We start from the raw sequence: 23,165 nt of genomic DNA, 5'->3' as shown, positions 1-23,165 counted from the left end.
TACTCGTAGAGTAAAAGGGTATACTAGATTCGTCGGAAAATATGTAACAGGCATAAGGAAGCGTTTCCGACCCCATAAAGTATATATGTTCTTGATCAGCATCACTAGCCGTGTCGATCTAGCTATGTCCGTCTGTCCGTCTGTCTGTCCGGATGAACGCTAAGATCTCGGAAACTATGAGAGCTAGGCTATTGAGACTTGGCGTGCAGATTCCTGAGCTTCTTACGCAGCGCAGGTTTGTTTCAGTAGAGTGCCACGCCCACTCTAACGCCCACAATCCGCCCAAAACTGTGGCTCCTACAGTTTTGATGCTAGAATAAAAATTTTAACTGAAATGTATTGTTCTCATCAATACCTATCGATTGATAAAAAAAGTTTGCCACGCCCACTTTTACGCTCAGATATATATACTTTATGGGGTCGGAAACGCTTCCTTCTACATACTTTCCGACGAAAGTTACTCTACGAGTAACGGGTATAAAAACAAGTAGTTAACGAAAATCTTTCTAAAAAGTTATAATAAATAACAAAAACCGTACTATTCATAAAGGTAATATTAAATAATTTGACTCAAATTCTAGATAATGATTTCAATAATGTACTTATTATTGCTGGTAGCTACAACAACAACAATTTTGGATTAAACAAGCCATGATTTCCTTCTTTACAAGGATACAAAAGATGTTCTTACTTATAAATCAAACGCAGAAGTATTTAATATAAATAATATAAGTTTTTATATAGATATAATTAATTTTGAGACAGAATTTTTAAGCAATCACAATAGCCAGAATTTTTGTTGGGAAATATCACACGATCTAAACATTATCAAATTAGTTATCTCACAAATAATACCCAATAGATCAAAAAGAGGTATATATGAAATAGGCACTATTTGGAAATGGATATAAGGAACACCAGATCATGATGATTTCATAACCGTCAAAAGTAAAATCGATGATTTAGTACAAAATAATATCGATCAGTTCGTTATTAATTCTAAAATATTCAAAGAAATAAAACCTTTATCTGATAAATTTAAAACTGCCTTTAAAAATCAAGAAAGTCCAATCAGAAAATGTTGTCTGCGTTTGTTTACTTGCGATCTTATGAATATAATGGAACAATTACACTAGCAAAAATGTATGTATTTAATAATAAAATTCTTAACAATAAGGATATGCAAGAAATCTAAAAGCATAAGCCAAAACCAGTAATTATAACTGACCTTTTGGATATATCTGAGTTTAAAATCGCTTTGCACCAAGACCTTATTGTAATATAAACAAAGTACCTATTATTACCATTCGTTGTCCATTCAAGATCCATTTCACATAATGATGGAACATTGTTAATTGATAATCACGTCGCAAAATGTAGAATTAAGTATTACGTAATGTCTTATTTTAAGACAGCAATATTTTATAATTATTGCACAATAAGCCCTGAAGGTTCTTGTTTCACCAGATTACTGAATAGAGAAAAATCCTTATGTAACAAAATTAGAGAAAACAATGAAGAACGCTATAGTCGAGTACCTCGACTATCAGATACCCGTTACTCATCTAAAGGGACCAAAGGGAAATGGAGATATGCAAGCAGCAAAGCGTGATTGAAATGCGCCACCTACCGGCGGTAGACAGATTTAAGCGTTATGGGCGTTAGAGTGGGCGTGTCAAATTTTTTTTTGGATCAATCGATAGCAAACAAATTGTGGGCGCCACAGGTTTGGGGGGTTTTTTTGGGCCTTAGAGTGGGCGTGGCACATTCGCGTAACAAACTTGCGCTGCGTACGGAATCCAAATCTGAGATCCCAATTCTCTATCTTTAATAGTTTCCGAGATATCCACGTTTGAAGTTTGGGGGCGGTTTGTTGGCGATAAAGTGGGCGTGGCAAACTTTTTTTTGGGTCAATCGATAGGTATTGATGAGAACAATACATTTCAGTTAAAGTCTTTATTCTACCATCAAAACTGTAGGAGCCATAGTTTTGGGCGGTTTGTGGGCGTTACAGTGGGCGTGGCACTCTGTTGAAACAAACATGCGCTACTTAAGAAGCTCAGGAATCTGCATCTCGATAGCCCAGCTCTTATAGTTTCCGAGATCTCAGCTATCATCCGGACGGACGGACAGACGGACATGGCTAGATCGACTCGGCTAGTGATCCTGATCAAGAATATATATACTTTATGGGGTCGGAAACGCTTCCTTCTGCCTGTTACATACTTTCCGACGAATCTAGTTTACCCTTTTACTTTACGAGTAACGGGTATAAGAATGTAGATGTAATCCAAGATGAAGCCATTTTTTAAATGGACAAAATAATGGCACCTTTAAAATTAATGATATATCCGACACTAATATAGACAATAAGAAATTGGAATACATCACCGCTCGAAAACATACCGATTTTTAATATCCGAATATATGTCAAGTGAACTCTCATTCGATAATATTAACATACTAAATCCTATTATCGAAATCAAACAATCTCAAATACCAATTACGTTAATATTAATCATATTTACATTTATATATTTAATTATCATGATTATGATCAAATACAAAAAATTTTTAATTTTCAAACCACGGCAAATCCATATAGGAGTTCTACCAGAAAGTAACATTTCCGACAATGAAAAAAGTATTCCCGACAATGAAAATACCCTAGAAGAAAATATCATTGTGGAATTGACCAACCAATTACATTCAATATACCCATCAGCCCATCTCCAAATAACTCTGACTGACTCCGAGATAAGTCCGTGGTCAGCTAATTCTGGCAACTACGCTTCCAAAATATTCCCACCTAGACCAGTTCCACAGACTCCGCACCAAACGGATACTATAAAAATCCAAGCCGCTAACGTAAACACAAGACCTCCAGAGCGAGCCCTGAGGTCGGCTAACGTAAACACAATATCTCCAAAGCGATCCCTAAAGTCTGCTAACGTAAACACAAGATCCCCAAAGCGATCCCTAAAGTCCTCTAACGTAAACAACAATTTCCGGCCGATTTTTAATTTCAAATTTAATTAACAAATTGCCTCATCCTATTTTTCCGACTCTTTTGAACCACTCTCTTAATAAGTTATATTATAAGAATTTTTTAGATAAATCTCTTAACACGAGGTTTGATTATTGATCATTGAACTCGAGGTATGGTAGTCCGTTTTGGAGAATGGAATCGAACATATGAATCGAGTGTAAAGTAAAGAGCAGTGATAAGTGATGGACGACCTCAACAGGATCATCAATCAAGAGAAGGACGACCCCGAAACAGGATCATCAAGCAACAGGAATGAATCCTTCAGAACCTTCAACCAGTCAGGCTGGAACCAACAATAAAAGACCACACATAATGAATGAGCCTCTAGAACATACAAGCCATCAGGCGGTAAAAAATAATGCAATGTCAAATGTAGGAGATTTAATAAAACAAATTTTAAATTTTGAATTGAATTCATTAAAAGAGGAGATCGCGAACTTAAGATCGCAGCTATCCCACAAAGTAAAAAAGGTTGAAGATTATCAGATAGATATTATTGATCTTATGATCAAATCGGTTAGGGAATATATAGGTGAGGGAGACAAATATGTTGGTTGGAGAGAATCAGCTGAAATTGCTATGGGGCAATATGCCAGAAGCAGTAAAAGGTTTCATTGTTCCTTATCAATATTAAGAAATAAAATAAAGGGAATGGCAAATGATGCCTGAAGTTAAGTTTCGATGCCATTCACATTATTGAACAAGAATTGAGTGTATTGAGTCAGGTATAACTGAGGCAACCTCGTGCTATATCAATTTATAAAAACAAAAATGAGCTTCCAATATATAAAAAAGTATACACAGTGAACGGACTGTTTGCTCAGGGAGCAGGAGTAAATATGAAACTTCGCGAACCCAATGGTTTTATTTAAAACATTGCTTAGCCGTCATCTGTGTAAATTGTGCGTTTGTTCCAAAAGCTTTTCTATTCAACAATGTTCCCATCTCTCTTTCTTCAGATCTTATCCATTGTCGCTGGCCCCACGGAGTTGCCTTTAACGGCCGGTTTCCACCCTGCGAATAAAAAGGTTACTCGGGCTGACTGCCGTTGTAAAGCCGTTTTATTCTGGAAATATTCACTTAGAACATAACCAAACACAATTCTGTAAACTAATCTTAGCGAAGTATGTCCTCCTCATTTCACCACGCGACAATAAATGCGCAAGCTTAAACCATGGCGGTAAATCAATGGCCGCCCAGTATGACCGTACACCGATCGAGATCTAATCCATACATTTCTCGATATATATACTAAAACTATCTTAAGACCTATCGGAGTAACTATCGTCCGTAGACATACCCGACCCCGTGAAGAACCGCTTCATTCAAATCCAAAACTGTAAGTTTGGAGACGGGACGCATAATAATTCTAGATAGGCCGTTGTCGCTCACACGTACCCTGGCGCGTCGGATCACTCCATCCACTCCATGATAGACCTCCTCGATAATTCCCTTGCGCCACTCTCTTCGGGGCAAGGCTGGATCACAAACGAAGACCATGACACCTTGGCGAATCGACTCCGTCCTCCGGCACCACTTCTCTCGGCGCACAAGTGTAGACAGGTATTCCAAGCCCAACCTCTTCCAGAAACGGTACCTCAGTATCCGTGCTATCCTCCATTGCTTCCGTGTAGCGCACTACTTGGGCAGCTCCACGTCCTCGCCAGGCGTGTCCGGCAAGTTGGCTACTCCTCTGAGTAGATCATTCGGAGTCAGAGGCGCTTCCTGGTGGTTATCGACCGGCAAGTGGATGAGCAGACGCGATCAGGAAACTCTCCAGTACGTGATCCCGTGGCGCCACCTCCTTCAGCGTGTGACGCAGGACCCTCTTGACGCACTGCACCATTCAGATGGTTTTATCGGACAGTTAAAATCCCACTCAATGTCTCAGCCTGAGAGCTCTCATTGTATTCTTTCCGGCTTGAACACATCACCAAATCGTCTGGCTTCCCTGTCAGCTCCCACGAAGTTCTGGGCCTCGACGGCAGACAAAATTCCTGATCGCAATTATGTAGGAATCCGTCGGCAGGTCATGCGCCAACTCCAGATGTATCGCCCTGGTCGTCAAGCACGTGAACAGGGCTACCCATTGCTTCTCCTTGTGTCGAGCCACGGTCACCATCAAAGGCCCAAAACAATACAGTCCAGTGTTCTTGAACTGTCAACTATTGGCCTCCAAGCGATCCTCCGGAGGGGTCCCATAACCGGCGGCACCGGCCGCGCTCGTTGTAGCTTACACACGTTACACGCTGAGATCACCTTACGTAGGACACGTCTCAACTTCGTGACCCAGAATCTCATCCGGATCTCAGTAATTGTCACATCTACATTTTGATGCTTCATCTTGGCGTGAAAATGGTGCACAACCATCTCCGTAAGACTGTGTCGATGTGACAGGATTTAGGCCTCCTCGCACTGTATGGCTCACAAAACGCCACGGTCATCTATGTAAGGGAACAGCCCTCGAATGTCGCTTCCATTGGCGACGACCTTGAAGTCTTCTGTCGACCGCATCTTATCGGGAAATGCCTCTCGTTGCGCCTGTCTGACCAACTGGTTCTCCGCCGTAGCACACTCCTCTGCCGGGAGTCCATATTCCTTGAGCTGGCTTCTTTGTCTACGGCATCTTCTCGTAAATCTTAAGACCCAGGCTGTGGTCCTGAGTAGCCGATTGTAGCTCGAGAATCTCTGAAAGGAAATACAAAAGTCGTTTGCGGCTACCAACGTAAACTTACTTGAGACTTCCTCGGCGTCATTTATATCCAGATCTTGTTCAACTCCGGATTCAGGCTGTGGTCAGCTCAAAAACTCCCTTTTGGTAGGGCCTCGTTCTCCGTTCACTACGCTGCTCGGAGTTCGATAATACTTCACGTTAAACTTGAGGTAATCCGTGGCTGCGTGCCAATAAGTTCCCATAATTTTCTGTTCAGACTCACCCCATCCGACGCACTTCACAACGGGTGAACTGGATAAAAACTGGCATAACTCAAATCCAGCGTTCGCATGTATCTCCTTCACCCGGGTAGATACGCTGATGGCTTCGCTCTCGTTAGCTGTCCACATAGTCATCCACATAATGACAATCGATGATGGCCTTGACTGCTCTCTGATCCGAATGATCAAACTATTTGGCACTCACAGTCTTCACGTAATGCGCAGCACTTGGCCAGCAGGCTGCTCCGAAGGTCATCACGTTCATCTCGTAGACATCAGGATCCCTCTCGTCATTGCCATCTCTCCACAGGAAGCGTTGGGAACATCTATCCTCGGGTCGGATCTGAACTTGTTGGAACATTTCCCTGATGTCCCCACAAACTCCGACGGCTCCTTTTCGGAAATGAAAGAGTACGGCTGGCAACGGCTTGAAATGTTGCGGTCCTTTGTCCAAGACCGAGAGTAGCGATGTTCCTCCAGCCTTGGCTGCAGCGTCGAAGACTAATCGAGTCTTGCCCAAGTGTCCGTGATCAAGCCCAGTGAGCAACTTCGGTACCACGTTGCTGTAGGGTTTCATCGGCAGTCGCGCATCCTTATGCCCGCATTGAACATCTCGTCGGTCATGGTCTTTATCGGATAGCTCAGTCCACTGATTTGCAGACTCACGACGTTGGTATGCTGTCTGGTTGCTCTATCTCCAAACCACTGAATATTAAGTTGTCGACGCTCACCTTGAGGCCCAAGGTATCTCAGTAGCTCGTCGTCGATCCCTCATTCAGGAGTGCGTACGTATCCACTCGTCGACCAGTGTGACTGGTAATATACGAAACAGAAAACGACTTTCTCTGCGTCGACACAGCTTAAATTCCTCTCTACGGGCGCCTCCGCTGACTGCGGAGTTACTCCATTGCTGGTACGCCTAGAAACTGCTGACTGCTGGTTTCCCTCGTTGTACTTTTTATCGCTGCCTCGTTGCTGCGATCTTCTGCGTTGGCTGTCCGCCCTGTACAGCATGCTGTGATGCCCCTGCCGGCATTAAATAAACTGACACTCACCATGCGAATTGCAGGATCTAGTCATGTGACCACTTTGTAGGCACGTAAAGCATAATCGATGCCATCTCACATATCTCACCCTGTCCGGCGGCGAAGCTGCATTGAATTTTTTGCAGTCCCTGACTGCATGTTGTTCTCCACAAATTGGACAACTTCTGGGGCGACCCTGTTGATCGCATTCGTTATGGTCGATGCTTCCATGCAGCAATCGACGACTCAGTTCTTTCCCCTCGACGTCCACGATAGTACACACTACATTCGCGTACTACGTTAACCAAGCACTAAAATGCACAATAGTTGGGAAAGGAATAATCGTCGCAGCATGCCTTGCCCACTCCACACGTTTGCTGGTAGGGAGCTCGGCCACAAGGTCTTCCATTAGTGTTGGATTCCCCAAATGCTGATCTGCCCTCGCTGACTGCAAGAAGGCTGTGAGATTAGTCACACGTTTTGCGATGGGTACAAACTTCGCCAGGTTGTGCTTCGAAATTGGAGGCACCTCTCGAATACCACTCAGCTGGCTGCGAATAAGTTGTTTCGGTCGGCCAATCCTAAAGCGCAGCTGCTCTACCACAGCGCTGACATTCCTTGGATGGATCAGGAGAGATTTGACGATCTCAAGTGCCTCATCCTTCAGCGCCTTCAACAAGCGTTGGTTGTTCTTCAGATCCGTGCAGTTGTACGCTTGAGTTATCTCGGTAAACGCACAATAGAAGATCGGCCAGTCCTCTGGCTGACCACCAAATACTGACAGATCAGGAAGCTTGCATGGCATGTAGTTTCCAATGTTCCCATTTGGTGCCATCCAGACGTAGGACCCAGCTATTGACGTCGGCGTCACGATGTTCTGGATACTCACGCCCGGCGGTGCAAATCCATGCGCTGTTGCACAATATGGGCGATGATGACTGCTGCTGACTGCTAGCAGTGCTGGCCCGCTCCAATGTGGCGGCGCCACATTTGCCGTACTGCCCGTTCCAACCCCGTTATGTGGGTTCCCGTTACTACTCGTCAAAGATGGCGGATCGATCCAACATGGCGGCGGCCCTGACGCTGCGTTACCCACGCCGCCGTCGCCTTCGGTTACGTAATCGCCAGTGCTTACTGTGTTGCGAGCTCTTCCAGCTCCTTCTGCAACGATGCGATTCTCTCCAAGAGTTCCAACATTGGAGGTAGCCGGATCTGTTCTGGTACAAAACCTCCCACCGTGGTAACAATACCTCCAGGTTGGGAAGCAGTCACCGTGATAGCAGTGGTCTGGCTAGGAATCAGCGGCGCCGTAGTAGCTATCACTTTCTTCCTCACCCGCCGTCGTTGAACTATCCGACAAAAATAAAAGTTTGGGACTTAAAAATCCTAAGCCCCGCCGTCGTTGAATTATCCGAAATCCAAAAAAATAAACAATATATAAATATCATCTGAAGATCAAAGAAAAGATTTGGACAATGAAATATTGAATATTATGAATTAAGAGCATTCACAAATAAATATGCAGATTCCTTTTAGGACAGATATACGACGTGAATTAAATACAGTAAATGATAGAGCTATTTACAGTAAACAATATTCGTATGCTCTATCAGCTTCAAATTTTGTAAGCTCTGAAATTAGTCGAATGCTAAATGAAGAATTTGTAAGGCCAAGTATAAGTCCTTATGATTCCCTGCACTTGTAGTTCTTAAAAAGGGTGATTTGGAAAAGCTAAATACCTATCCACAATTGATTTGGAATCTGGATTCCATTAGATTTTCATGGATGGAACAGACATTCAGAAAACCTCATTCTCAATAAAAAATGGGAAATATGAATTCCTAAGAATGCCTTTTGGGTTCATCAACGCTCCTAGAACATTCCAGCGAGCAATGGATGATATTTTGAAAGAACAAGTAGGTAAAACATGTCATGTTTATATGGATGACATTTTTATATTTTCAAAGACGATTGAACAACATTAAAATATTTAATTGTCATAATTAAAAATTTTAAAACTTTCGATTGAAAAATCAAAGTTCTTTAGATTAGAAACTAACTTTTTCGGTTACGTTGTTTCTCACCATATGACTATAGCCGATCCCGAAACAATTTCTACAATTATAAGATATCCAATTCCTAAAAATATTCGAGAGCTTAGAAGCTTTCTTGGCCTTACAGGATATTACAGAAAATTTCATCAAAATTTCGCAAAGATTGCGAAACCGTTAACAAAATATTTGGAAGGCCAAAACGGCAAAGTATCTTAAAAAGCATCACGTAAAACTTCAATAAAGTTGGACGAATTCGCTGTAAAACGTTTTAACGACCTGAAAAATAATTCAACCGCACAAATTGAATTGGTACAACCAGATTATAACAACAGCTTACTCTAACAACTGAGGCGTCTGATTTAGCTATTGGTGCTGTTCTTTCTTAAGAAGAAAAAACCAATTAAATTTATTTCAAAAAATTTAACAAAAACCGAACAGTTATACGCTACAAATAAGAAGGAACTTTTAGCCATAGTATGGCTAACAACATCGAGAGCTACACAGATCATCAAACTCTCTCATTCTCAATTTCTCAAAAAAAATCCAAATATCGAAATGAAGAGAAAATTGAATATCAATTTTGAGGGAATATATTCCGCCTAATATAACAATAGGAGTTCACTGTACTCTAGAGGACTTTTATAGAATTCAAAAACCACTCAAAGATAATTATACCCGTTACTCGTAGAGTAAAAGGGTATACTAGATTCGTCGGAAAATATCTAACAGGCATAAGGAAGCGTTTCCGACCCCATAAAGTATATATGTTCTTGATCAGCATCACTAGCCGTGTCGATGTAGCCATGTCCGTCTGTCCGTCTGTCTGTCCGGATGAACGCTAAGATCTCGGAAACTTTGAGAGCTAGGCTATTGAGACTTGGCGTGCAGATTCCTGAGCTTCTTACGCAGCGCAGGTTTGTTTCAGTAGAGTGCCACGCCCACTCTAACGCCCACAATCCGCCCAAAACTGTGGCTCCTACAGTTTTGATGCTAGAATAAAAATTTTAACTGAAATGTATTGTTCTCATCAATACCTATCGATTGATAAAAAAAGTTTGCCACGCCCACTTTTACGCTCAGATATATATACTTTATGGGGTCGGAAACGCTTCCTTCTACCTGTTACATACTTTCCGACGAAAGTTACTCTACGAGTAACGGGTATAAAAACAAGTAGTTAACGAAAATCTTTCTAAAAAGTTATAATAAATAACAAAAACCGTACTATTCATAAAGGTAATATTAAATAATTTGACTCAAATTCTAGATAATGATTTCAATAATGTACTTATTATTGCTGGCAGCTACAACAACAACAATTTTGGATTAAACAAGCCATGATTTCCTTCTTTACAAGGATACAAAAGATGTTCTTACTTATAAATCAAACGCAGAAGTATTTAATATAAATAATATAAGTTTTTATATAGATATAATTAATTTTGAGACAGAATTTTTAAGCAATCACAATAGCCAGAATTTTTGTTGGGAAATATCACACGATCTAAACATTATCAAATTAGTTATCTCACAAATAATACCCAATAGATCAAAAAGAGGTATATATGAAATAGGCACTATTTGGAAATGGATATAAGGAACACCAGATCATGATGATTTCATAACCGTCAAAAGTAAAATCGATGATTTAGTACAAAATAATATCGATCAGTTCGTTATTAATTCTAAAATATTCAAAGAAATAAAACCTTTATCTGATAAATTTAAAACTGCCTTTAAAAATCAAGAAAGTCCAATCAGAAAATGTTGTCTGCGTTTGTTTACTTGCGATCTTATGAATATAATGGAACAATTACACTAGCAAAAATGTATGTATTTAATAATAAAATTCTTAACAATAAGGATATGCAAGAAATCTAAAAGCATAAGCCAAAACCAGTAATTATAACTGACCTTTTGGATATATCTGAGTTTAAAATCGCTTTGCACCAAGACCTTATTGTAATATAAACAAAGTACCTATTATTACCGGTCGTTGTCCATTCAAGATCCATTTCACATAATGATGGAACATTGTTAATTGATAATCACGTCGCAAAATGTAGAATTAAGTATTACGTAATGTCTTATTTTCAGACAGCAATATTTTATAATTATTGCACAATAAGCCCTGAAGGTTCTTGTTTCACCAGATTACTGAATAGAGAAAAATCCTTATGTAACAAAATTAGAGAAAACAATGAAGAACGCTATAGTCGAGTACCTCGACTATCAGATACCCGTTACTCATCTAAAGGGACCAAAGGGAAATGGTACAACCAGATTATAACAACAGCTTACTCTAACAACTGAGGCGTCTGATTTAGCTATTGGTGCTGTTCTTTCTTAAGAAGAAAAAACCAATTAAATTTATTTCAAAAAATTTAACAAAAACCGAACAGTTATACGCTACAAATAAGAAGGAACTTTTAGCCATAGTATGGCTAACAACATCGAGAGCTACACAGATCATCAACCTCTCTCATTCTCAATTTCTCAAAAAAAATCCAAATATCGAAATGAGGAGAAAGTTGAATATCAATTTTGAGGGAATATATTCCGCCTAATATAACAATAGGAGTTCACTGTACTCTAGAGGACTTTTATAGAATTCAAAAACCACTCAAAGATAATTATACCCGTTACTCGTAGAGTAAAAGGGTATACTAGATTCGTCGGAAAATATGTAACAGGCATAAGGAAGCGTTTCCGACCCCATAAAGTATATATGTTCTTGATCAGCATCACTAGCCGTGTCGATCTAGCTATGTCCGTCTGTCCGTCTGTCTGTCCGGATGAACGCTAAGATCTCGGAAACTATGAGAGCTAGGCTATTGAGACTTGGCGTGCAGATTCCTGAGCTTCTTACGCAGCGCAGGTTTGTTTCAGTAGAGTGCCACGCCCACTCTAACGCCCACAATCCGCCCAAAACTGTGGCTCCTACAGTTTTGATGCTAGAATAAAAATTTTAACTGAAATGTATTGTTCTCATCAATACCTATCGATTGATAAAAAAAGTTTGCCACGCCCACTTTTACGCTCAGATATATATACTTTATGGGGTCGGAAACGCTTCCTTCTACATACTTTCCGACGAAAGTTACTCTACGAGTAACGGGTATAAAAACAAGTAGTTAACGAAAATCTTTCTAAAAAGTTATAATAAATAACAAAAACCGTACTATTCATAAAGGTAATATTAAATAATTTGACTCAAATTCTAGATAATGATTTCAATAATGTACTTATTATTGCTGGCAGCTACAACAACAACAATTTTGGATTAAACAAGCCATGATTTCCTTCTTTACAAGGATACAAAAGATGTTCTTACTTATAAATCAAACGCAGAAGTATTTAATATAAATAATATAAGTTTTTATATAGATATAATTAATTTTGAGACAGCATTTTTAAGCAATCACAATAGCCAGAATTTTTGTTGGGAAATATCACACGATCTAAACATTATCAAATTAGTTATCTCACAAATAATACCCAATAGATCAAAAAGAGGTATATATGAAATAGGCACTATTTGGAAATGGATATAAGGAACACCAGATCATGATGATTTCATAACCGTCAAAAGTAAAATCGATGATTTAGTACAAAATAATATCGATCAGTTCGTTATTAATTCTAAAATATTCAAAGAAATAAAACCTTTATCTGATAAATTTAAAACTGCCTTTAAAAATCAAGAAAGTCCAATCAGAAAATGTTGTCTGCGTTTGTTTACTTGCGATCTTATGAATATAATGGAACAATTACACTAGCAAAAATGTATGTATTTAATAATAAAATTCTTAACAATAAGGATATGCAAGAAATCTAAAAGCATAAGCCAAAACCAGTAATTATAACTGACCTTTTGGATATATCTGAGTTTAAAATCGCTTTGCACCAAGACCTTATTGTAATATAAACAAAGTACCTATTATTACCGGTCGTTGTCCATTCAAGATCCATTTCACATAATGATGGAACATTGTTAATTGATAATCACGTCGCAAAATGTAGAATTAAGTATTACGTAATGTCTTATTTTCAGACAGCAATATTTTATAATTATTGCACAATAAGCCCTGAAGGTTCTTGTTTCACCAGATTACTGAATAGAGAAAAATCCTTATGTAACAAAATTAGAGAAAACAATGAAGAACGCTATAGTCGAGTACCTCGACTATCAGATACCCGTTACTCATCTAAAGGGACCAAAGGGAAATGGAGATATGCAAGCAGCAAAGCGTGATTGAAATGCGCCACCTACCGGCGGTAGACAGATTTAAGCGTTATGGGCGTTAGAGTGGGCGTGTCAAATTTTTTTTTGGATCAATCGATAGCAAACAAATTGTGGGCGCCACAGGTTTGGGGGGTTTTTTTGGGCCTTAGAGTGGGCGTGGCACATTCGCGTAACAAACTTGCGCTGCGTACGGAATCCAAATCTGAGATCCCAATTCTCTATCTTTAATAGTTTCCGAGATATCCACGTTTGAAGTTTGGGGGCGGTTTGTTGGCGATAAAGTGGGCGTGGCAAACTTTTTTTTGGGTCAATCGATAGGTATTGATGAGAACAATACATTTCAGTTAAAGTCTTTATTCTACCATCAAAACTGTAGGAGCCATAGTTTTGGGCGGTTTGTGGGCGTTACAGTGGGCGTGGCACTCTGTTGAAACAAACATGCGCTACTTAAGAAGCTCAGGAATCTGCATCTCGATAGCCCAGCTCTTATAGTTTCCGAGATCTCAGCTATCATCCGGACGGACGGACAGACGGACATGGCTAGATCGACTCGGCTAGTGATCCTGATCAAGAATATATATACTTTATGGGGTCGGAAACGCTTCCTTCTGCCTGTTACATACTTTCCGACGAATCTAGTTTACCCTTTTACTTTACGAGTAACGGGTATAAGAATGTAGATGTAATCCAAGATGAAGCCATTTTTTAAATGGACAAAATAATGGCACCTTTAAAATTAATGATATATCCGACACTAATATAGACAATAAGAAATTGGAATACATCACCGCTCGAAAACATACCGATTTTTAATATCCGAATATATGTCAAGTGAACTCTCATTCGATAATATTAACATACTAAATCCTATTATCGAAATCAAACAATCTCAAATACCAATTACGTTAATATTAATCATATTTACATTTATATATTTAATTATCATGATTATGATCAAATACAAAAAATTTTTAATTTTCAAACCACGGCAAATCCATATAGGAGTTCTACCAGAAAGTAACATTTCCGACAATGAAAAAAGTATTCCCGACAATGAAAATACCCTAGAAGAAAATATCATTGTGGAATTGACCAACCAATTACATTCAATATACCCATCAGCCCATCTCCAAATAACTCTGACTGACTCCGAGATAAGTCCGTGGTCAGCTAATTCTGGCAACTACGCTTCCAAAATATTCCCACCTAGACCAGTTCCACAGACTCCGCACCAAACGGATACTATAAAAATCCAAGCCGCTAACGTAAACACAAGACCTCCAGAGCGAGCCCTGAGGTCGGCTAACGTAAACACAATATCTCCAAAGCGATCCCAAAAGTCCGCTAACGTAAACGCAAGATCACCAAGGCGATCCTTAAAGTGCGCTAACGTAAACAACAATTTCCGGCCGAGTTTTAATTTCAAATTTTTTTTCCGACTGTCTAGAGTAACTCTCTTAATCAATTTTGAGATAAGCAATTTTAAAATAAATCTCTTAAGCCGAGGTTTAATTATTGATCATTGAACTCGAGATAGTTCAATCCGTTTTGGAGAATCGAATCGAGCAGACGAATCGAGTGTAAAGTAAAGAGCAGTGAATTAAGTATAAGTTCGACCTATAATATTGTAATAGTAAATAAGTAAAGTTTGAAAAATTAAAATACCCTTTTGCTAACAAATTCACTAGTCAGAAAGTTTATTTTTATATATCAGATTGAAAAGTGAAAAAAAATATTGGTAGTATTAGAATCCGCTGGAAGTTTACCATCGAACTTTTACAATAATATGCTCAATAGATGTCGGCAACTTTCTGCTTTTAAGACGATGAAAAATATTAATTTTTGGTAAAATGACATTGAAAATTCGAATTGTTCGTCACTAACACTCCCCTAAAATTGTATTTTTTGTTAATCTTTAAGTGAAACAAAAAGATTGCAGTTAAAATAAAGTTTAGGGTTGTTTTTCTGAGTTTTGTATCTTAAGCGTATTTATTGGTTTTCGGACGTGGCTTGCACATTCGTGCATTATTATTAGTTTGTCTATTTGCGTTGCTATTATTATTGTGTTATTGCCGCTGTTGTCTCCACCACGGTTTTTTCCTGTATAATTTCCACGACTTCTATCATAATTATTGGTCTGATTATTATAGTTTCGGTTGGAAACGTTATTTTCAGCAGTGTCTGGTAAAGATCTTTGTACTGATAATTACATCGGCCATGTCCCCTACCACGATAATTACCCCTGTAGTTATTACCGCGATAGGCTTGTCCTCCCCAGGTGTATAACAATGAATTTGCATTGCCTGTCATTTCAGTACTAGATTGTAAGTGTTTAACGGCATCATTGTTGTACAGTTTCCTGCCTCGAGAATAAGTCGACCGTGTCCACAATTTTTGACCATTGTGTTAATGGCCTTCTAGTTCTGAATTTATCAGCATGTTCGTCTGTAGGCTCCGTCAATTTGCAAAGCTTCAAGGAGCTTTCATAAACAAATGAGCCTTTTGTTAGGTTGACCAATCTCAAAGCGTGTAAGGTAGCTTGTATGTTAGCCAAGATATATTTCGGCCAAGCCTAGGCAACATTATTTGGCCGATGGGATATGTGATAGAAATGTTGTTCTTGAGCCGACAGGTCAGACTCTGGGTCCCGACCCAAAGTCTATTTGTGGTGTGGTTTGCCATTACACAGTTCTTACCAAAGGCTTAGTCCATTTATCAGCAATAAAGCTGTCGAAAATCGCACATTACTCTTGGTTCGAGTGGGCGATCGACTAGCGCACTCGGATCTAAAACCCAGTGCCTAAGTGTGGGTAGAGCAGCTCTAAAAATGTATGCCGCAGAACTTACACATTATTCAACATAAGCGTCTCACTTAGAACTGCTGAAGTACCTCATATCTAACTCGTTTACTCTCTGTCTCAGCAGATTTTTTAAGCGGCGTGGCCCGCTCCAACAACTTGATTGCGCAGCCCAATTTCGTTGAGGCGCAACTCTCGCTGCTTTACCCCCAGGATCCGTATCTCCTCATACGGAGGACGACTTTCCGCTGGCAGCTCATATCAGCCAGTAAACAATGTTTTTGGAGAGATTGGTCCCGCAAACTCTTCACATTTATTGAAGACCTGCAGAGCTTCAACGCGGCCGATGTTTGGTCATCTTATGTATTTATTAAATTAATTTTCGTTGTGATGCCTGACTATCGAAAGCAGCGAGCAGGGGCGTAGCACAGCTGTCATCGCTAATAATTTACCCCCAACAAGTCGGCAGGCAACGTTCATGCTAAAAACACTACAAAATACTAGATACTATAGATACTAGATTCTATAAAATACTATATTAAGAAAGCTCGAAATACCTATGTACTATATTGCAGAAGATCAGAAGAATGAGAGTTGGTAACATTGTTGAAGTGAACTGCTCTTGGAATAAAAGCACAATTTGCACAGATAACGGCTAAGCAATGCTTTTAATAAATCCTCCAGTGCTCAGAAATTTAGTATTAAGTTTAACATTGTATGATAAGCTTAATTTGTTAAATAAATAAATCCAGTGGGTTCGCGAAGTTGCATATTTACTCCTGCTCTGTGAGCGAAAAGTAATTTTTTAGAAAACTTTGGATCATGCTGGTTAAATTGTCAAATGATTTTGGAGGGTATTGGAATATTAATGAGATGATAGAGGTTATCGGGTGTCAATATCAGCCAATCGTCTTCTGGTTTTAAATCTATTTGACATTTGCATTTATTTTATAAAATCTGTGCCTATTTTTCTATTACAGGGAAATAAGTTTTATTAAAACTAATCCTCTGGAATTGGCTGTTACCTCACCAACACCTGATATTAGAGTAACATTTAAATAATCAATGTTATTGAATGAGTCTGAAGTTTATTTTATTAAAGAGATGTCTACACCTGTATCAACTAGTATTGCACAGGCGAGTTCAGGTGGGTAAGTAGATGAAGAGTAGGGTAAGGTACAGAGTCGTCAAATCTCAAATGTGACGTCACGTCAAGAATCCCAAATAATTGTAGTCGAATTTTCTTATAGTGCGGAAAATGTAATTAAAAAAATATTCTTAATAACTCGTCTAATACGTTAGTGATATAATTTTGACTAAAAAGATGGAGAAAAAATTAAAAACCTTTTCAATTTATATGTGTTTAAGCATAAGAATATCTATTCTTTGACGGTTAAGCTTTGGGATGGCATTTGAAATGTCTTTAATGTATGCCCGTTGGGCAACTACTTGATCTGCTATAGTGTTCATTTTTGTGTCTACGAGGGTTGCTATATATATTTTTCACCTAATATTGAAAATGCGGATGCTTATCATCAAAAATGTTTTTAATGTTTTTCAAAGTTTTCTGCAGCAAAATGTATACCCTTTTCCATGCGCCCAAACCAATTGTCGAAGCACTTTTTAACTCAGATTGAGACACCTCCAAAACATGGAACGCTTGAACAGCATCTTCTGGCGAAGAAAATCGTTGACCACGAATTTTTCTCTTGATATGCGGGATTAAAAACAGGTCATTGGGTACCAAGTCAAAACGGCGTTGGTTTTTTGTTTCGGGCTCATATTTAATTTTTTCCAAAATTTCGTTGCACCAATTCACACCAGCCTTTTTTTGAGCGGTGGTCAAATTGTGCGAGATCCAACGGAAACAACTTGTTTTAATGGCCAGGGGTTTACGCAATACCGTATGTTCCTCGCATTCACCCCTTTCTTCGGGAAACAAACATAATCTCGTTCCTCCTCTTCGCTTTAATTCACGTGTATCTAGTAGCCTTTGAGTCCTTGCGACGCTCTTGATGACTCCCTTGACGCTTCCTCGATCCTTCCTTTATGCACCCCCGACGCTCACAGCACTATCCTGAGTTCCATAGCGCCGGTTGTCGAACAAGCTTGCATTCTTTCCCTCTGCGCCTGCCTTGACAAATTTAAACTCTCCCGCGCCGATACTTCATGTGTTCCCACTGGGCCACCGATACTCATCGACTATCGATTAGTGATCGATAGTTTATCGGCTATCGATACCAATGGAGAGGCGTTGCCATCTGCTCGTTGTGACGTTTCACCCTTGCCGATATTTCCAGTTCTTTCTTGTACCCATCTATCACCATCTATTCTCTACGAGTAGGTAGGATCTGGAACAAATCTATACCTAAAGCCGGTTCTGGAACTGTTTTTTTATGCCGGTTCTGACACTATTTTATGCCGGAAGCCGGTTCTGGCACTATGTCGATTCTGGCACAATTTTATACCGGAAGTCGATTCTGGCACGCATTTTTATACCGGTCCTGGCACGCATTTGTATACATACTTTTATACCAAGAATTTTCTAGAATATTCTAGAATATTCTAGAATTTTCCTCCATTATCGTTCCACTTCCTCTCCCACTTCCCCTCCTACTTCCCGTCCCACTTCCCATCCCACTTCCCCTCTCACTTCCACTCCCAACCGTTCCAGTAACCTTATAAGACGACCCGAACAAGCAGTACGCTACAGTTGAATGTTCGGATAAGCAGCTACAATGTGAGAAGTAGAACAGCAAATTTCAGTAGAGGAGCAAGATTCTACAACAGTAATGGAGATCGACAAGGTGCGACCGCTTACCCTCAGAGAGCACTTGAGGCGCACTGCCATCCTGACCGCAGTGAGGATGGCAATTCGGGAACGAGGCCTCGATCAGTGCATGAAAGCGAGCGGATTCGCCGCCTATGTGCTGGGTCGTACTAAGTGCTACAACGACGTGGACGTGTTCTATGCACCGGAGAAGACGGGTCGGAAAACGTTTAGCTTGCGCTCTGGCGGCCTGATTCTGGACTTGATCGCAGTCGCTCGTCAGAACAAGTGCAACGAGCTGAAGTTAATTTAATTAATATTAATATAATTCAGTTTCGACTTGAACGTGTGCCGCGTCGGCATCTTCCTGGGCAAGGACAGAGTTGCGAGGATGTTGAATTTGACCAACCACGCCTTGATTAATGGACCGTGGCCGCTGAAATCCGACGAGCGAGAGCTGAAGTACAGCAAGAGGCAAGAGTCATCGAAAGTTGAAACGACCGATGCAGAGGATCGCTTGCACAACGATTTGAAGCGTATAATCAAAAAGTTCGCGGTCGGCTCTCTTTCTTTGCGCTATGAAGGATGTCTCACTGTGCGCTGCCACGCCTGTACTAATTGTTGCAAATAAGCATTTTGCGGTTCTATTTTGTGGTTGGATGGTTGTGTTAATTTTATTTTCCCACCCTGATTGTAATATGCTGCAATTTGTTTAAAATAAAAAGAAAACCATGTTTGCGATTTGATTTATATTAAAGCCTATTTATATCACAACAATATATATATGTAAACTATGTTTCTTAGTCGTGATTTAATTAAAAAAATTTATTTTTATTTTTTAATCACTTAATCGCTATTACAATTTTTCAATAGGTCGAACTTATTTTATTCACTGCTCGTTTACTTTTACTCGATTAGCACTACTGCTCGATTCGGATCTCAAAAACGGACTGCCTGATCTCTAGTTCAATGATTAATAATCAAACCTCGGCTTAAGAGATTTTATCCCCAAAAATTGATAAAGAGAATGTCTCAAGAGAGTCGGAAAATAGGATGATGCAATTTGCCAATTAAATTTGAAGTCCAATCTTGGCCGGAAATTGGTGTTTACATAAGCGGAGTTTAGGGTCCGCTTTGGGGATCTTTTTGTTTACGTTAGCGAACTCGGGGCTCGCTTTGGGGGTCTTTTGTTTACGTTAGCGGACTCAGGGCTCGCTTGGGACTCCGATGTTTACAGTATCGGCTTGCATGTTTACAGCATCCGTTTGATGCGGACTGCGTGAAATTGATCTGGGTGGGAATGACTTGGAGGCCTGGTTGACAGAAATAGCTGACCACGGATTTATCTCGGGTCTGTCAGAGATATTTGGAAATTAGCTCTCGGCTCAAAGTTGTTTATAAATTGGGTAACAGCCCCTAAATAATGTGTCATATAACTCCCCCCATTCTAAATTGAATCGTCCCGATTCACTGGAACTGATGAGTATATTGAATGTAATTGATTGGTTAATTCGACAATGATATTTTCTTCTAGGCTATTTTCAGTCGGGGATATTATTTATTTCATTATCGGAAATATTGCTTTCTGGTTAAATTTCTATATGAATTTGCCATGGTTTGAATATTAAAAATTTTCTGAATTTGATTATAATCATAATAACTAAATATATAAATGTGAATATGATTAATATTAACGTAACTGGTATTTGAGTTTGTTTAATTTGAATAAATGGATTTAGTATGTTAATATTATCGAATGTGAGTTCCGAATCATTAGATATAATATATTCGGATACTAAAAAATCTATATAATTTCGAGCTGTGATGTATTCCAATATCTTATTGTCTACATTGGTGTAGGAAATATTATTAATTTTAGTGGTGCCATTAAGTTATTAAATATGACCCATTTAACTGTATTTTCGCCATTTACAAAAATGGCTCCATCTTGGATTACATCTACATTTTATTTTCTTTCTCGGATTTTGTTACAAAAGGATTTTTCTCCATTTAGTAATCTGGTGAAACAAGAACCTTCTGGGTTAAGTGTGCAATAATTATTAAGTATTTCTGTCTTAAAATTAGACATTACATAGTACTTATTTCTACATTTTGCGACGTGATTATCAATTAATAATTTTCCATCATTATGTGAAATAAATCTTGAATTGTAAACTTCACAACGATCGGTAATAATAGGGTATTTTATGTAAATTATAATAAGATCTTGATGCAAAGCGATTTTAAATTCAGATATACAAGGGTGATCAAAAGTATTTTCACAAAAAAAAGTTAAATATATTCATAATTTGAACTTACATCTTGTTAACTTTGGCATCAATGGAAAGGTAATTTAAATGCCGTTTGAATGATACAATACATTTCTTAACACATTCAGTACTTATTGAAAAGGACGAATTTGTGTGAAAATGTCCTATTTGAACTTTTTCCCTCGACTTGAAAACTTAAATTTTTTGATGCAAAAAGTTTCTTCAAACAAAAATAATAGTAACTGCAAAAAGGACTTTTCAAAAATCATTTTGCTTATATTTTTTATGATTTTTTGAAAATGCTTAGAAACATGCATTTTAGCCATATTTTTCTCTTTTTCATACAAATTTTTTCCGACAGTGTCACCTTTTAAAAATCATAAAAAATATAAGCAAAATGATTTTTGAAAAATTTTTTTTGCAGTTACTATTATTTTTGTTTGAAGAAACTTTTTGCATCAAAAAATTTAAGTTTTCAAGTCGAGGAAAAAAGTTCAAAAAGGACATTTTCACACAAATTCGTCCTTTTCAACAAGTACTGAATGTGTTAAAAAATGTATTGTATCATTCAAACGGCATTTAAATTACCTTTCCATTGATGCCAAAGTTAACAAGATGTAAGTTCAAATTATGAATATATTTCACTTTTTTTTTGTGAAAATACTTTTGACCACCCTTGTATCTAAAAGGTCTGTTCTAACTACAGGTCTATCTTCGTGCTTATAAATTTCTTGTATATCATCATTGTTTAGAATTTTAGTATTAAATACATCAATTTTGGCAAGTGTAATTGTGTCCATTAAATTCATAAGATCGTAAGTAAGCAAGCGCAGGCTATATTTTCTAAGTGGAATTTCTTGATCTTTGAAGGCTGTTTTGAATTGTTCAGATAAAGATTTTATCTCTTTAAATATTTTAGAATTAATAACGAATTGATCGTTATTATTTTGTATTAAATCATAGATTGTATTTTGGACTGTTATGAAATCATCATGATCTGGTGTTCCCGCTATCCATTTCCAAATGGTGCCTATTTCATTAATGCCTCTTTTTGATCTACTGGGTATAATTTGAGAGATAAGTATTTTGATAATTTTTAAATCGTGGGATATTTCCCAAAGAAAATTCTTGATGTCGTGACCCTTTATAAATTCTGTTTCTAGATTAATTATTTCTCTATAAAGACTTATATTAGTTATATGAAATAAATCTGCGTATGATTCATAAATAAGATAATCTTTGGTATCCTTGTAAAGAAGGAAATCATGGTTCGTGTAATCCATAATTTCGGATTTGGTTGTAGCTACCAGCAATAATAAGTACATTATTGAAATCATTATCTATAATTTGAAACAAATTATTTAATATTATCTTTATGAATCGTACGGTTTCTGTTATTTATAATAACTTTATTGGGGAGATTTTCCTTAACTACTTGTTTTTTATATCTAGAATTCAGCTTGTTTCTTTCTCCGTGTTTCTTTTCGGAAACTACCTCTCCTACGAAATAATTCTTATTTTGTCTATCCTTATTGTGAAAATTCAACATTTTCTCTTGAGCTTGTTGCAGTAATTTAGGAGTATCATCGTGTTTGATTTTATTAAATAATATATCGATGATTGGTTATTGAGTGAATTGTTAAATTGTATTTTTGTGCTGCTCTAATTATAATTTCGGAATAATCAATTAAATTAAGCTCATCTTTAATACAGCGAGCGATTTCTATCAAAATAGAGTGTGCTTTTTCTATTTGTCCGTTGGACGTACTATGTCGAGGATCTGCGAAGAATAGAGATATCCCATTTCTTTGTGCAAAAGATTTAAATTGGGATGAAGAAAAACTTGGTTCGTTATCTATCATCAAAGATTTGGCTAATGGAAATTGTTGTAGAATTTCTGAAACTTTATTCTTTATATTTAGTTTATTAGGGATTTCTTTTACGACTAAGTATTTCGAATACGAATCTATACAAGTAATGAATATTAGATTTTGGGCGTAATATATGTCAAAATGCAAA

Source organism: Drosophila subpulchrella, unplaced genomic scaffold, assembly GCF_014743375.2.
Source record: "Drosophila subpulchrella strain 33 F10 #4 breed RU33 unplaced genomic scaffold, RU_Dsub_v1.1 Primary Assembly Seq61, whole genome shotgun sequence".
NCBI lineage: Eukaryota > Metazoa > Arthropoda > Insecta > Diptera > Drosophilidae > Drosophila > Drosophila subpulchrella.
This window is presented reverse-complemented; position numbering follows the sequence as displayed.